This window comes from Fukomys damarensis, unplaced genomic scaffold (assembly GCF_012274545.1).
Source record: "Fukomys damarensis isolate Sample0158 unplaced genomic scaffold, DMR_v1.0_HiC HiC_scaffold_17, whole genome shotgun sequence".
Classification (NCBI taxonomy): Eukaryota; Metazoa; Chordata; class Mammalia; order Rodentia; family Bathyergidae; genus Fukomys; species Fukomys damarensis.
In genome coordinates, this window is record NW_022900929.1 from 52,164,514 (window position 1) to 52,181,541 (window position 17,028).

Sequence of the window (17,028 nt, forward strand, 5' to 3'; positions counted from 1 at the left end):
AAATTCATTGGAAACATTGTCATTTTTAGTGAAGCACATGTTTTTCATCTTTACTGATTTGCACTCTCAATTCTCAGTCTTTTCATGTATACAGAATAAACAGCAGTTACTGTTGATCCGATAAAAGGATTTAAAAGCGCATTACGTCACGTTCATTTTCATTGCCAGTTCTATGTTTTTGCTTTCTGGATTTTAAAAGTATACTGCTTTTTCTGTGCTTATACATAAATCACACATTTTTCTTGATTTAATTATTCATTTATTCATTTATTTACTTGGTACTGGGGATCCAACTCAGGACCTTGCACTTGCGAGGCAGGCAGCAAAACTGCTGAGCTAAATCCCTGGCCCTCTTGCTTTATTTACTTCCCTAAATTAACATTCCTGTGTACTTTCTTCATCTTCTTCAATATGAATGCATTTTCTTTAAAGATTCCATTTGTGGAAATTTAGTTTTTACAATGCTATCTTATTTTTACTCATATATTCATATACTATCTAATAATTTACATATCATACCTACTAAATTAATTAAATATATATATATACTTAATAAATCATATACATATATGCACATATAAATACATACATAGAACACCTAGAATATATTTTGATCCTTTTTGCTAGACTAAAATAAATAACATGCAATCTAAGATGCATCATAAGTAGCATTTCTGTGGAAGGGGAAAGCTGTCAGTTGCCCCTTTTCTCTGTAGAACTTTTGCCCATTTGATTCACATGACATCTGCAGCTGGTGCTGACACATTTCCTCCCCATCAACACTGGATGTGACTGGCTCCCTGCAAAAGCTTCCTGCTCCAATCAAGCATTCTCTGATACTCTGAGCAGCACCTCTGAGACAGCCCTCTGATTTAAACATACTTTCCCCACAGTGGGCTCTGCCCATTTGCGTCTTACAGAAGCCTGTTTTTTCCTCTCCAGCAAGGACCCAACCAGGACAAAGAAACAACTGAATGAACCTGTGGTGGGGAAGACCCGGGAGGAGGAAGTGAAAGGAGGAGGAACTGTATGAAGTCATCAGGCACACACTGGAAACCCTGTGCTGAGATGGAGATGCTGAGATTTGCCAGGATAGCTAATGAAAGCCAAATTGCCAAACCAAGAGAATAGTAGGCACTGATATCTAATGTGTAACCTTAAAAGAACTACAGCATGGAGAAACTAGGAAAGCAAACAGAGAAGTGTTAAACAGAATTGTAATTCTGATGCAAACTTTTGGGATGCCTTCTTGCATAGCCCTTCCTGTGACCTTTCTCCAGTGGGCTGGGCTTCCTATAAGGCCAGTATCTTGAGGGTCATGCCCATTTCACACATTTCATTGTGATCTCTCAAGCAACCTTAAACATTTTATACTCTACTACTAGTTATTGCTAAATAGTTTTTTTCGTGCCCTCCCTTTCAGGTTTGTCTCTTGACTGCAAGATATTTGAATATGCTATTTGCAATAAAAGTTCTACCTGATAAATACATATATCGATTCAAAAATTTTCAGTATAGTGATTCCATGCTCTTTCCATATTATAGGCATTTTTATAGTTAGATGAATAGGAAGTACAAAATTGCAAAAAGCTTCAAATTGGTAAGACATTTCCACTTTTATTACCAGCATTTTCATTAAAAACATTAAAGGCCTGCTCCTTTTTTGAATAATTCATATTCATTTTGTATTATTAAACTTTTGCTACACAGATTGATCTTCATTCACAGAAGCAAATTTATATAATGGCTTGATTGGTGATATATAGCAATTTCAGAGCCACTTTACATAAGACTTTAAAAATAGTTAACCAACTTCCCTTTCAAAATAGTTAACCAACTTCCCATTCACAATATAGTTCTCCACGTATAGACTATGATGACATTAAATGAACATGATAGGGCAGTTCTTCAGATAACTTAGTAGTACTAGACAAAACAATGTTTTATGTAATTAGTGTTATATATTAATAACTGATCCTTGTAATACATCTTTTCATTACAGTGTCATTGCAAGAGCCATTTAGACAAGGCTAAAAATCCACAAGATGACATCAGTTAATACAGTGAAGACAGCTCCAAATGTAGAGCATTCATACAGGAGACAATGCATTGTAATGGAGATTTCCGTTTTATTCTCAGCAGAGAGCAGCCACTGTCTTTTGTGTTTAGACAGACATATGGATATATGAAAAAATTATAGAAAGCATAGAGGACATGGTAATCTAATGAGAGTTCTGACCGAATGTTCTAACCTATAAAATTATCAGTCCATAACTACATGCTCGGAAGGTATGAGCAACATTATCTTGCATTATGTCAGTAAGTACATTAAAGGAAATAGCTGAAAGAATAAAATTAAGAAAAGAAAAAAAATGATTTCTTTTACTTAAAAAGCTTTTTTTTTAAGGAATAGTAGGAGTTTTTCCTAAACCACCTTAATTTTAAAGTGGCTATAAGAACCCAGAGAGTGGTACTAAAAGTAACTAAAAGTCTCTTAAGAGGTACTCACTTTTCAAAGCTATTGCTGGAATTCATGTTAAATGTGTGCAAAGAAAAAAATGTGTGGAGAATTATTTTAGTAATTTTGACTACTTTTTCTCATTTGAATCTTTTAAATTTTTTACTCTCCCAAAGTCCATATGAATGAAGAGATATTCAATATTAAATTAAGAATTATTAAAAATAATACATAGTTCACTGAATATAATTTTCAATTCTATTAAGAATGGCATTAAGTACTAGTATATATGGCAATAGTAAATATTTTCTTTTAGCTTTTCTATAACATAGCTCAGGCAAATCAGAACTTCTTACTCTTTAGGATCTTAGAAGAGATTGTTGTATTACCCAGCAACATTATTTGTTGCTGGGTTATAAGATAAAAGAATATCAGCTATTCGGGGGTGTTTGCATTCCTTGGTATTCTTACAAATATGTAATTATATTGCACCACAGACACAAATTTGCTACTAGTGAATGATGTTTTCAGGTAACCGAAGAGGAAAAAATATAATCAGAAGTACATGAACATAAAATTAGTTATAAAAATCATGTTATAACACAGTAATCTTTAATTCTTGGGATTATGTGTCAACTCAAACCAAGTGGATATGTCTGACGTGATAAGATAAAAGGCATGACAGACAGCAAATGTGAAATATTTTCTCTGTACTTGAATATGAAGTTTGGAAATCTATAAACTTTGGGGTAAGGGTTAATTTACAGGTTACACATTTTCTGTTTCTCTTTGTATGGTTGCTTTCAGCCTCTTCCATTCTTTTAATTATACATTAATTCATTTAGCAGGTATTTTCGGAGCTTAGTGAACCAAGCGTAAGGAAAGATGCAAAAGACCTCAGATTCCTTTTTCCAAAGGAAATTCCATTGCCCTGGGACAAGGCAATAGAAACAAAAGGAAATAAATAAGCAAAATAATTTGAGAAGGCTTTTGTGCTAAGGAGAAAACAGCATGAACTTCTGTGGCAGACAATGGTTAGTTTTGGAGAAAGGGTACCATGGAACTTCTTTAGATAAGATGGTGAGGCAAGGACTTTCTTGAAAGATGACACCTAAGCTGAAAATTCAAAGATGAGAAAAAGCTGAATGCTTAAAACTAAGAGGATTTCAGGTGCACAGGCATAAGATACAGAGGAATAGGGCCCATTCGGGGGACTATGCCGATCAATGAAGCTCCAGCATCACTGTGCAAAATGAGAGGACGCATAAAAAGGGGAGAGATTACAGATCACCTGTAAGCCTCACAAATATCCGGATTCTGTACTAAGACAAAGGGAAGCTACCATATCTGCCCAAGAGGGGGAGAAAAGTGATCTCAATTATGATTATTTCCATCTTTTTAATAAAACGTGGAATTGCTTCTTCAGGTTTGAGAGCTTAGGAAAAAATACAAACGGTTTGAGGAGTGAGGGAAAGGAGACAAAAACAGCTGTCTTGAACTCTGGAATTAGTGGAATACTGAGGTCTAGTTGACTTTATTACACACAGGATAGAATGCCTGTCATTTCAGTAGATTATGAAAAGGATTGTGAAGAATCAGATTCATAATCCCTCTGCTGCCTCTGATTTTCTGTATTACTCACCTGTACTTCTCTACATTAAAGTTTGTTAAGGTAGTCAAATAGTTCCCCCAAATTTTACAAACTCCTTGAGGATACAGATGACATCTTATATTTTATCATATGCTTGGCTGTCCCTAAAATTCATTTAAAAAGAGTGCATTCAATAACTATTTTAAAGAAGGGCTTATAGTCCAGCCAATCTAGAGTTTATATAACATGTTGCAACTGTGAAATGATTAAGATCAGTGCCAAAATACAAATTTCTCTTAGTGCCACCTGTAATTTTTTTCTAAATAAATGGATAAATATGTATGTATGCATGAATTGGAATGCTGGGTTTTAACTGAATATTTGTCATTACATTTTCAAGTGCATCCATAGTAAATTGATTTCAGGTGTATGTTTCTCTTTGCCAAACCTCAGCTTAATAACACGTTTTGTGTTCAAGCTAGATTTGAAAACTTCATCTGTATTGCAGAAATAGATACTCTATCCCTTTCAGATATTTAGTCTGATCAATTACTCCTCAAAGGCCCAGGATTTAGCTCAGTGATGCCGCCACCTGCCTTGCAAGTGCAAGGTCCCAAATTCGATCCAGGGTACCAAAAATAAATAAATAAATAATAATAGTAATAATTACTAGACAGAGGACATATAGCTAACATAAGCTCAAACAGCATGTGGAGCACCTGCAGATTCTTTATTTCCTGCTTTAACTTCAACCCCTACCACATTTCACTCAGAGAAGGAGGAAAAGGGAGAGGTAGGTTTTCTTTGTGTTTACGAGTAATCATAGTTTCCTTCAATTGTCAGCCATTATTGACACAATGGTACTTTTCCCAAGAGTGCAGAAAGCCATTCTCATGGGCAGTATTTTAGTGAAACTTGATATGATGTCAGAGCATAATTCAAAACTTATGATAAAACAGGTTTTGATGGAGTTACCCTGAATGACTCAGTCTCCTCTGAAGGCTTAAAGATTCTGGAACGTACAGAAGAGATCCTATTTAGTCTGAAAAATTACAAATTGAAATATTTAAAAGTCCTTACTATTTTATAGTTGACCTTACTGCTACCGTATTTTCTACTCCAAAGGCTACTGTTCTCTGCTAATTTAAACCTAGTATTTCTGATTATATCATTGGCAGAGAATAAAAATAATTCCTTTCTATTTGTGTATTGTTATTTTATATATTTTAATCTTGTTTTACATCCCTGTCTTTTCTTCTTCAAATTACTCAGGCTGCATAGTATTGGTTCTCATGCATTTTTATACTCTATTTTCTTTCTCTCCATCATGTTTGTTTACAGATTGGGTTATGCAGGTGCACGTATTAGCATTCTGGGCCCAATTATGACTTGCATTTCATAATGTACTCTGTCGCTTTGGTAGGAGTATAAATTCTCTGGCTTCAAATGTCACGCTACTACTTGTATGTCATTTTTCTTCACAGTTTTGCATGTGTCAACTTCGTAAATCCCAAGCAATTCCTGGCGCAACATATTTCCTTTTTGTCCCCCAGTCACTCCTCACTTACCTGCTCCTCCAACTTTCTAATAGAGGTATAGCCAGAGGGATGTGAAGGAAAGTTAATGGATGACTTGAAAATAGCCCTGTACTCCAGGATGGTCTCTTGTGGAGTAGTGGCCAAAGTGGACTCTGGAAAAAGACAGATCTGGGTCTGGCTTTGGGTCATACTCCTTACCTCTCCCACAGCCTTGGCCAGTGACTAAACCTTCAAGGTCTCTGTTTACCTTTTATAAAACACCTCCTGATTAGAATTCAACATTATATCTTTCCAGAGGCGTGTAAGTTCTCCCAAGCATCTGATGACTGCTCACTATTCTAAGCTCACTCATCTCATCTGCCTTCCCCTTCGTGTTCCGTGGTGCTTAGTGTTCTGAAGACGTTTGTACACATAGTGCTACACAGCGCTTCACGCGTGCTAATTCATAGCTTTCTTCTCCCTGCGTGCCTTTCCCATCTCTCCATCTCTGAAATCTGTCATCGGGTGCTGAGATTCCTTCCTTCTCTGATACTTCCCAGTGGGTTAACAGTTTTTCTTACACATTACTATTGTACCCTGTGCATCTCCCCTGGAGATCATGGACCAAATTACACTCAGGTTTGCATGCCTTCAGCTAGCTAACCTTAATGTGATCTCTGTGGCCTTTGCTGACACTGGGAAATTAGTAGACATCTAACTCCCACTAAGTGGTAAACAGATTATTTAGTCATTCAGAGATATTCATATATTTTAAAATGTTAAAATTTTATTTTTTATTATTTTAATTGGCATGACATTTGTACATATTTATGGGTTACTGCGTAGTAATTTGATGCTTATGTACATAATGCTGAAAACAAAATTTTTAGACTGAAAAATAATTCTGCTTTCTCATTCTCATGGAAAATCTGGGTAGCCCTAGAATGGGATAGTCTAAAGGAAGAGTACAGAAGGCATTGAAGCAATTAAAACTTATTTACTCTGTTTTTTCAGATGCGAGCCCTGATTACCTTTTCCCCACTTTTTGCTTTCAATGTATTCTGTCCATGCCACTGTTTTAGCCTTTACCACATTGCATTCTAATGATTTGTATACGTCTATCTCCTCTTTTGGAGTGTATGTTTTCCTGGAGCAGGAGGGGCATGTCTTCCTCACTTACACTTTGCAACTGTTACTATGCCTGACACATCACAAACACTCCATAAATATTGAATAAATGATCCAAATCACTCAAGGGCTATGTTTGGGTGAGGTGACTCATTAGCTGCTGGTCAAGGGGAATAAAGTGTGTAAAGATGCATTTTAAAGAGCTAATACAGGACAAGATTAATGATCTTAATAATCTTCACTATGTCAAGAGTATGTTTTCAGTGCCTTCTTAAATGTCAAAGGGTGAATCAAGTTCATAATGTTCCTCTTTCTGAGATTTAGAGGAAGAAACAATCCTAGGCAAGCTTTAAATATTTCAGGTCTTTTCTTTTTCTTCTTTTGGTTGTACTTTTTTTTATAAATAGACTCCATTGATCCCTATATAAGACAATAAAGTGGGCCCTTCACCTGCTGATGGTGACTGTTATGACTTCGGTACTTGGCTCTGAGGTTCTTCCTACTCTCACTTACATTTTTTTTTTTTAAAGTAGAATTCACCTGAAGCCAGTTTTCACACTGCAGAGCTAATTTCTATGCAAAAGTGAATGATGTCTCACATTTAATATTCCTTAGAGCATACAGTTGACATTGAATGTATAATTTTAATGCAGTTTAAGCAGTATTCACTAAAGGGTTGACACAAGAACAAGGATCACAAGAAAATGTAGGTGAAAAGGGAAAACGATAAGCACACCAAGGCTCTTCCCAACACCTCAGCCTTCATACTTTCATTTATCTTGCTTTTTACTTGGGTTTAAGTCTTATTTTTAAAAACTGGGTCAGATCCCTTAGGAAAAGCTCAATCTTTGCACAAAGATTGGAGATATTTAGAGATTCGTGAACTCTTCCTGGCCACCAGAATGATAATGCTGCAAAAAGGGCAATGACACACTTCACTAAATGGCACCTTAATTTTCTGAAATCCCAATGAGAATTCTTGATTGCAAAAGTTTAAAATTCAAAGTGATTATCTTATACTAAAGATAAAGCTTACATGTTTAATTCATAATTACTCATGCTAGTGAAGAGATGTATTTCACCGTGGACTCTCAGGTTGTGGAGTTCACGAAAGTAATTTTGATTTTGTAGAATTGGAAGAAATCCCACATGTGATAGCATTAATAAGTGAGATACTCTGAACCCTGGAACAGTTTTGGATTTAGTTCATTTAGGTAAATGCATTATTTATTTAAAAATAATTTGAGACTGTTGAACTTTTGTCAAGCCTATTCAATGAAGAAGACACATTTGACCAATTTCTCATGCAGTGAGTTATGTAAATGCACAGTAGAATGCAAGAGAAACCAAGAATACTTTTAAATCATACCTACTACAATATATACATATAAATTGTCCTTTTGTTTGAAGATGATACTGCCACTATTGACTTTGCTATTTCCTGTGTGTTGAGATCTGGCTGTTTGATTGGCAATTCCTACTGCGTACTGTCTGCAAGTGTGTCGACTAACAACTGCAGCCACTGCCTGGAGGGCTTGATTGCTGAGTTGTTCAATATTTATTAATCATCCAAGAAGTGGTAGGTGCTGCATGGCGCAGTGCAAGTGTAAAAGTGCTTCTGTCCTTTAAAATGCTTTTTCAAGAGGCCTAGTAGAATGCATTTGCTCCTCATTTTTTATGTGAGTTGACGGAAACTATGAGATTTGAACACCATTTTCCAGATGCTGTTCTGTCTAATAGGCAGATAGTCTTTCCCCATTCACACAACAGGGCACACTTCCCTGGAAGTATCCAGCTCATAAAGCCGTGTTTGACTAAAAATACTATCATGGTCTAACAGATATGAAGGTCCAAAGAAGGTGATGAGAAAAACTGATATCCCCAGTGTAGAATGAGAGGAAAAAAAGTCAGAGTCAGGAAAATTTTGGATTCAAGTGGATGGAGAGGTAATATTCTAGTAATCGTTTCAAGATTTTATTATAGTAAGATTTTAGGTCAGACCGACCAACCCCAATTTTGGCCACTGTTTATATCTGGCATAGTTTCTCTGCATTTTATTCAAAGTATTCACATTCACAATGACTTTGTATTAGATAATAACAAAGATCAGTAAATTCATGTGCTGATATACAAACAAACAAATAATATATATATCGTTTGATTGTCTGTTTTTTGGTATTGAGGATCAAACTTGGGTCCTTGTACTTGCGAGGCAGGCGGCAGCACCAGCCCTTGCTGATACTTATTTTAAGACTTGAGAGGACTCTTTCATAGGTGTTTGTATCTTTGACCTCAATCACAGATTTCCTTTTAATGTCAATAGTTTACAAAACTGCAATCCAGAAAAATAATAGAAATAATGTCATCAGTTTCATGCAGTGCAGTCACTGTTAAGTGAAGCATACCATTTATTGCTGAAAACAGTACGTTCCATAGTGTTTAGAAGTTTATACTTGTAATATGTTAGTAAACTCACTATAGTATTAAATGCACTATTCTATTTGTAACCTAATAATTTTTACCTGCAACTGAATTATTCACAAGTAAAATAGCCAATATATCTGTCTACGAAGTGCTGTTACAAAAAACAGAGTGGGTTGCGGCCTGAAGAGTTTATCTCTTCCCCACCCCTCCCTTGCTTGATCTTCTCTCTACCTGCCACGGCCTTGTGAGGAGTTACATCTCCAGTGTCATGTCCCTCTCCCACACTGCACTGTCTCAGAGCCAGTCAACTACGGCCTGAAATCGCTACAGAATGTGAGGCAAAAGAAACCCTTTTGCTATTAAATTATAGGTGTTGGACACTGTGTATGAGTGATGAGAAAGTAATTCGGATATCTTAAAACATCACATGTTCCATCTTCAAATGTATATGGATCCAGTCTATGTTCATAACATGTTATTGCTTTCAGGTACAGCTAGTTTTGCTTTTAGACTCATCTAATAATCAACAGTTATGTAACTTCTTACACAATCACAAATGCAATGGGTTTCCATAGTGTAGTGGTTATCACTTTTGCCTCACACAAATGCAAAAATTAGTTTCAATGCAGAGAGGCTTAGAGAACTTCCAGAAAAGGTATCTATTGGCTGAGAGTGCTGTGTTTCTTTCTCTTTCATTTATCTTCTCTCATCAATTTTTTTATTTTTTATTTTTTGCATATTTTCTTTTATTGAGTTTATTGGTATATTTAGGTATACAGTACAGTTACATTCATTATTGGGATCTTGTACCTTTACATGACAGGTGGTCTTGGTTCTCATTTTTCCCCCTTGTCCCTGCCCTCCCTTCACCTCTCCTCCCCTCCCCATTTACAAACACTTTATTTCCATTTTTTCATTTTCTCACATCTTTTTCCCTTATTACCTTTCCCCTACCCTTCCCACTTTCCCTACACCTATAGCCCTTTTCTTCCCTTTTCACAATGTCAGTTATCTCATTAGGGACTTATGTACAATTACAGTTTATTCACACCAGAGAAACTATTCAGTATTTACACATGTGTGACTTATTACTCTCTCATCAATTAATAGAAACGTTATACCTTGATGAAAATAACCAAAGAAGTCACAGACTCTGATGCCAATGATGACTATAAACATTATCTTTACTAAGTCTGATCTTTTGGATATGATTTCCATTTTATAAGCATATACATTATAGGAAGTTTTCAAAACTATATAGGCAATCAATGAAGGAACCAAGGCTCTTAATTATTAGTATAGAAAACTAATAATCATGAGCTGGGGATTTAGCTCAGTGGTTCTGCTACCTGCCTCTCAAGTGCAAGGACCCGAGTTCGATCCCCAGTACCAAAAAAAAAAAAAAAAAAAAAAAAAAAAAAGAAAGAAAGAAAACTAATTATCAAACATTTAGGTTTTCTAATTATTATTATGGATAGTTCTTTTGATGTCACTCAGGCTTCCTTTGAATTGAGTTCTTTAAAAGTGGGACAGGTCTATTGGACGTGATGGTGCACACTTGAAAATCCTAGCTACTCAGGAGCTGAGATGAGGATTGTAACTTGTAGGCCAGCCTGGGCGACATCGTCTCAAAATAAAAAATAAAAAGGGCTGTGGATATAACTCAGTGGTAAAGCACTTGCCTTCAAGGTGGGTAATCCTGAGTTGAGCATCATAAAAAAAAAAAAAGAAAGAAAAAAAAAAGCTGTGGATGCTGAAGATGTTTATTGTTTGGTCTTACCCAACAAATCATTCATTGCAACACAACTTCAACAATCAGTACTTTTGTTTCGTACTTACCTTTGATGGTGAAGAAAAAGAGCCATAACTCCTGAAACCTGGATCTCACCAATACCTTTGATGATATAACTTGTTTTAAAATTATCATTCTAATGAAACTATGCATGAAAAAGCTGAATGAAAATAAGAGAGATTTGCTTGAATCATCTCAAATGTTTGCATGATGAAGCGAATGATTTTAACCTACTCTATAGCACTGTGGAGTTTTGGATGCCTTCTCCAGAAGCAAATGGATTGGGCAGATGAGAGGACAGGAGGGTGGTGCTTCGCATCAATTCCAAACACTCAACAGCTTTGCATCAGCTTAGTATGCTGGGTTTTCCCCTGGTCTTACCTTTTGAAAATCTAAACAAATCCATACCACATATTTAGTTAGTTCTTTAAAACCTGAAAACAAACCAGTGCTGCACAGTCTGTCTTAGTCACTTTTCTCTCATTGCTGAGACAAAATACCCCAAACTCAAAGTTACAGGGGTAAAGGTACACTTAGCTCAGAGTTCATAGAGATTTCAGCCCATGATCAGTTGGCTCTAAGGCAGGGTGGCATATGGCAGAGGGACATCACAGAGGAGAAAAAGTTTGTGGCACCCACACAGCAACAAAGGCAACAAGAGGGGCCATAGCAGCCTCTTTCTGGCTTTACATCCCATCCAGACCACTAAGATTAGGGGGGTACCAAAGCAGTTTAGTAATCACAGGCCCTTAATCACAGCATCACACCTTCCAGATTCAGCCACCTCTGAAAAAGAAAGTCCCTCTTTGTCTGAAGGAGGCTTTGTGGGGACATTTAAACACAAGCCCTAGCACCGGCTATCTAGGAGTTATACGTAGTTGAGATTTTCAAAGGTTCTGTTTTGCAGGTGAGAAAATAGTGACACAGAAAGGAGGTGCCCTTCCTGGAGTCTCAGGAAGGAAGAGTCAGAAGCCCGGATGAATAGAAAATTCCAGGCCAGGCATTTGTAGTTCAGTGCTCTATCCTTGCTACAACACTACATCTTTGCTTTCACAGTTGTTTATATTTGGTTTACAGCAGTTTTCATAATGCCTCCTAAATGATTGAAATATAGTTTAAAAAACCTGAATTGTTACAACTGCATTGTTACCTTTGTCTTTATTAGTAAAACAATCTTTTTGCTTGTTTACTTTGTTAAGTGCTAATGTAAATAACAGCTTTTATTTAGCATATTTTTGCTGACTGTTTTTACACTTTTTTGCTACCTCTAGCCTAACCATATTTGTCTCAATCCTTTTCAAATCTCATTCTAAATTAACTGAAGCTAGGATGTATTCTAAAAGGAATAGTACATCAGTGTTCCTGTTTTTCAGTTCTAATTAAAGCCTTCAACTGCCATGCTCTTACACTTTCAGGTCCTCTGCTGCTACTCAAATGCTATTGCAGCTTTCACAGGAGTAATTTTAATATAATTAAAATGATCTAATATTTCAATTGTTTGCTGAGAAACTAAATATTTTCTTCATACACTCATCAGTTTAACTTCTGGATAGCATCAAAGAAAATGCCATTTTTTTAATCTCTTGGCTGATAAAGAGTAGTTTATTTTTATTCTTGATGTGATTCATTTAAATATTTTTTTTTCCTCCAGATCTTCCTGATTGCTTGTTTAACATTACAATTCTGGTGTTAATAAGCTGTATAGTTCTAAGAAAAGTCACTTAATCTCTTGAAGGCTTTTCTTTCCCCAAAGGCAAGCCTATGAGAGAAACATCCCCTGACTTCCTTGCAGCCTGGACTTCATGATAAAAGTGAGGGAGACTTCATTTTCCCCAACTCTCTCCACTGCAGGGAGAGTAAGTGTTCTTGCCCCTTCCAGGTGAAATGTTTCACATAAGCCCAATTAATGCAAGATTAGAGGTACAGTATATATGCAGTGGATTCCTACAGTTAGTGCTCTTAAAAAGTAAGTGAGCAACCATCACACACAATTGTTTCACTCTTTAGTTGCCCCAAATTTATCTGGCTGTACCTTGGAACCAAAGGCACCAAGAGGCCAAACAAAAAGTAAAACGCCGATCTGATCTACTGAGGACAAGGCCTTTAAGCAACCTTAGTTCCAGGATAAACAAAGGGTAGTTGCGTCACTTCCCAAATATACTAATCCCTTTTTTTGAATAAAATAACCAGCTATTAACTGAAACAACAGATGCAAAGAACAAAGGTGAAGCGAAGTGAAACAGCAAAGTTTCCTTGTTTCAGCCGAAACATCATATATGTATCTCTCACGTTTGATTTCTCGGTTCCACCTCGGGGGCTGCTTCCTGAAATCCCGCACAAGGTGTCTCTCACAGGATGGTCGCTTGGTATGCAGATGCTTCTGTCATCACCTCTTAGACAACCCTGAAGGAAAACCTAGGCTCGTGGTCATTGCACACCAGCCATTAAGTACAGCAGCTCATATCGAGTGAAATAGAACTGGAATTCCTCTTCTTCTTAAGCACCCGTCATTTATTCATTAACTTACAAGAACAGTTAAAAACAAGAAAAACAGATGTTGTTGAGCTTATCCAACTGTGCACTTTTCTTCAGTTGAATCTCACCTATCTTCAAACGGGAACAAGATGTTCTTTCTGCCATGAATGTTCTTCTGCTGCTAATTTCTCATTCCTATTATTTTCCAGTTCACTGTTATTAAAGGGCATGAAATAAGCAGTCAACTCATGCCTACAGGAAGACAAGACCTTCCTTTGAGGCAGAGTCTTTAGGAATGAACATTGATTCCTTAACAGCAGACCAGGCTTTTCCACAAAATAAAAGAAACAGAATTGGATAGGTGAGAAAAATCAGTAACTTTCTATGGAAATTATTCATAGAAACAACAAATAAACCCTCATTTGTGAAGTATGAATTTCCCCCATTACTCTTATTTTCCAATAAAGTTTTATGCTATGGAGTCTAATTTGATGAATATTATCAGCCTTTAATTGTTTTTCCTGTTGGTGTCACATAGTTTTCATGTAGTCATTCAGTCTTCCTCTTGTTTGCAGATTTCTTATCCAAAGATTTACTATCTCTAAAACACGAATGGTTAGGGAAGCACTCAAGGGTGCTTTTTATTGTCCAATTGACAGCATCATAGGAAACCAAATCTAACATAGGAAATGTAAGGAATAATTATGGATCACTAGAAAAAAATCATATTGAACAATTTATCATAGTGGCAGATATATTAAGCACTATGTGAATATTCTGAATGACATTCATACATTCAAAAAAATGCTTCAAAACTGTATCATTCCCTTGCTTAAATTATACATTCCCTTAAATATGGGCTGGACTTGGGCCCGGGATTTAGCTCGGCGGTTCTGCTGCCTGCTTCGCAAGAGCACAGGCACTAGGCTTTGACATAATCTGGTATGATATGAAATAATAACTGATACAACCCTGAGAATAATTAAGATGGGAAAAGAGACAGGTGGTACTGAGAGGATGATGTGAGGAACAGAGGATCACTCATACTTTAACTGCTAAGCAGAACCTGAATACTCAGGAATACCTTGTCCCCCAACAAAGGAAGTGGCTCAGTGTGAAAGCCCTGGGTTCAGGGGAGAGAGAGACAGAGAGAGAGAGAGAGAGAGAGAGAGAGAGAGAGAGAGAGAGAGAGAGAAGCTTTTTATTTTAGACTAAAATTTGTTGGTATACCTCCTCCCAATATAAAATACTGAAAGATATCCAAACTGGGAAAAAATAGAAAGAAATGGCACCACATAATGAGACAAATTATCTTCCATACAACAGAAATAGCTGGAAAGTACCCTTTTGACCACTTTTAAGACTAGAAACATGATATATAAAGAGCACAGTCCATGGTAGGTGACTTATCTAAAATCACAGAAGTCAACAGAGGAGACAAAAATAGAATTTAGCTCTCTGAACTGTCAGTTTCTTGTTGAACCACCAGAGAACACTCCTTTCTTATTATTTCACCTTTATAAGGTACTTTGCTAATGAAAAGTGCTATTATTACTTTGGAGATTTAAAAAAAATTAAGACAAAAACATTTCTAAAACAATTATAATTGATTATGTCATTGCTGTACTTTAAGCTGTTGAAGTTCACCAAATTATAGTGCGACTAATAAATGAAGATAATACTTCATTAAAGACTTTAGACATTTTCTGAAATGAATTAAAATTAACAAAAGGATCTAAAGGGTGAAATGCAAATCTTCTGTAAAATTCTTCTCTACAATGTGTTCAAAAGCTGAAGTGATTAATATAGCAGTAGATTAGTGTGAATTTAAAAGAACATAAATGACTTTAAAATCAAATATGAGATTTCACAGTTTTTTATGTCCAGGTAACTGCTGACTTGTTGTACCTTAGATTTTAGCTTATACATTTATACCAGTATAAGAATACAGAAAAAATCATCTATTAACTCTATTGAATGTATCACATTTCCCTGAAAAATATTTTTAGCAGGGTGGATACATTTTATTCTCTTAAATTAGATGAAATCACTGCTAAAGTCATAATAACTATTGGCATTATAGGTAGCTTTTGACATATTTTGTTTCTAATTTTTGCAAATACTATAACTTAGAAAAATGAAGAAAGTGAGCACCAGAAAAAAATTATCACAGAGATAATAAATGGGAAAAATAAGATTTCTACACATTTTTTAACTTCCAAAGTTTATATATTTTAATTGAAGAGCAAAAATTCTACTTTCTTCTTCCTTATTCTTCTAGTTACTATTATTATCATTATCACTACTTCCGTACTGGGGATCAAACTCAGGACCTTGGGCGTACAAGGCAGGCACAGTGCCACCGAGCTAAATGCCTAGTCCCAGTTTTAATTTTTGTTGTTGTGAGTGTTTGTGTGAGGGAGTCTTTTTGCTGGAAAGAAACTTCTTCCTTGGTTTCCAAGAAAGTTTCTTATAAGCAAATAGCTCTAAGGCATCAGAAGATTTCCCTCACTGTACTGATTTTATCCTCCATCTTAATTGACAGGGCTTGCTTAGCCTGAAATATCTGGACATGTTTACCATTTAAGGAACTATTTCTAATTCTTTTGTGATGATTCAACATATCGTGCTGTTGTGATGATTTGATTAACATAGGGCTGATCACCTCAGTGGTGCAGTTTCACTTGCTTGCTTTGCTTGTTCCTCTTTGGAGATTGCTCAGTATCTGCAAAGGGACATTCCACACTGAACCCAGGCAGTGATCCTAACTCCTTGCTACCCTCCACCCCCGCAAAAAGCATAACCAAACAAGCAGCAAACTCTCCAAGTATTTTGCTTTAAGTTTGAAGAATTTTAATTTTGTTTATAGACCTCATGGTAGTGACTGGCATACAAAAGAGACTCGAAAATAATTTGCTGTTCAAACAAAAGTCATACAAATTCTGAACAAACAAAAATATATATCTCTTAAGAGTCTGAGTTGTGTGGTTTTGTTTTGATTTGATTTTCTTTGCAGAAATTACCTTGAAAGGGACTAAGCTCAATTTGCTATTGTTGAAGAAAAATGCCAGAGCAACAAAACCTCCTGACACCCTGAGACATCTACATTTACCAACTCATCCTCTCTTGAAGGTATCTAATAACTTTTAAAGAGACTGTGATTTTTCTAGTGTAACAATATTTGTTATATTATATTATTATATTTGGCTCAGTGGTTATGCAGCCTACCTCGAAAGTACAAGGGCCGGAGTTTGATCCCTGGCACACCCCAAGAAACAACAAACAAACAAACAAACAAACAACCCACCAATATCACTAAATCTCTGTAGCCAATGATAGAATTTCTTTACAGTGCCAAGTATAACTGTAGGTCTGAAAAATTACCTATTATCTATCTGTCATCTGTTTTTGTGTCTATGAAGACAATTCTTTACAAGTAGTTTTAAAAATTATTACAATCTAATAAATTAATTTGAGATCTTTTTAAAAACCAGTTGAAGCCAGGCATGGTGGCACATGCCTGTAATCCCAGCACCCAGGAAGCTGAGGCAGGAGGATCATTTTGAGTTTGAGACCAGCCTGGGCTACACAGTGAGTTCCAGGTCAGTCTCAACTACACAGTGAGACTCTGTCTCAAAAAAGA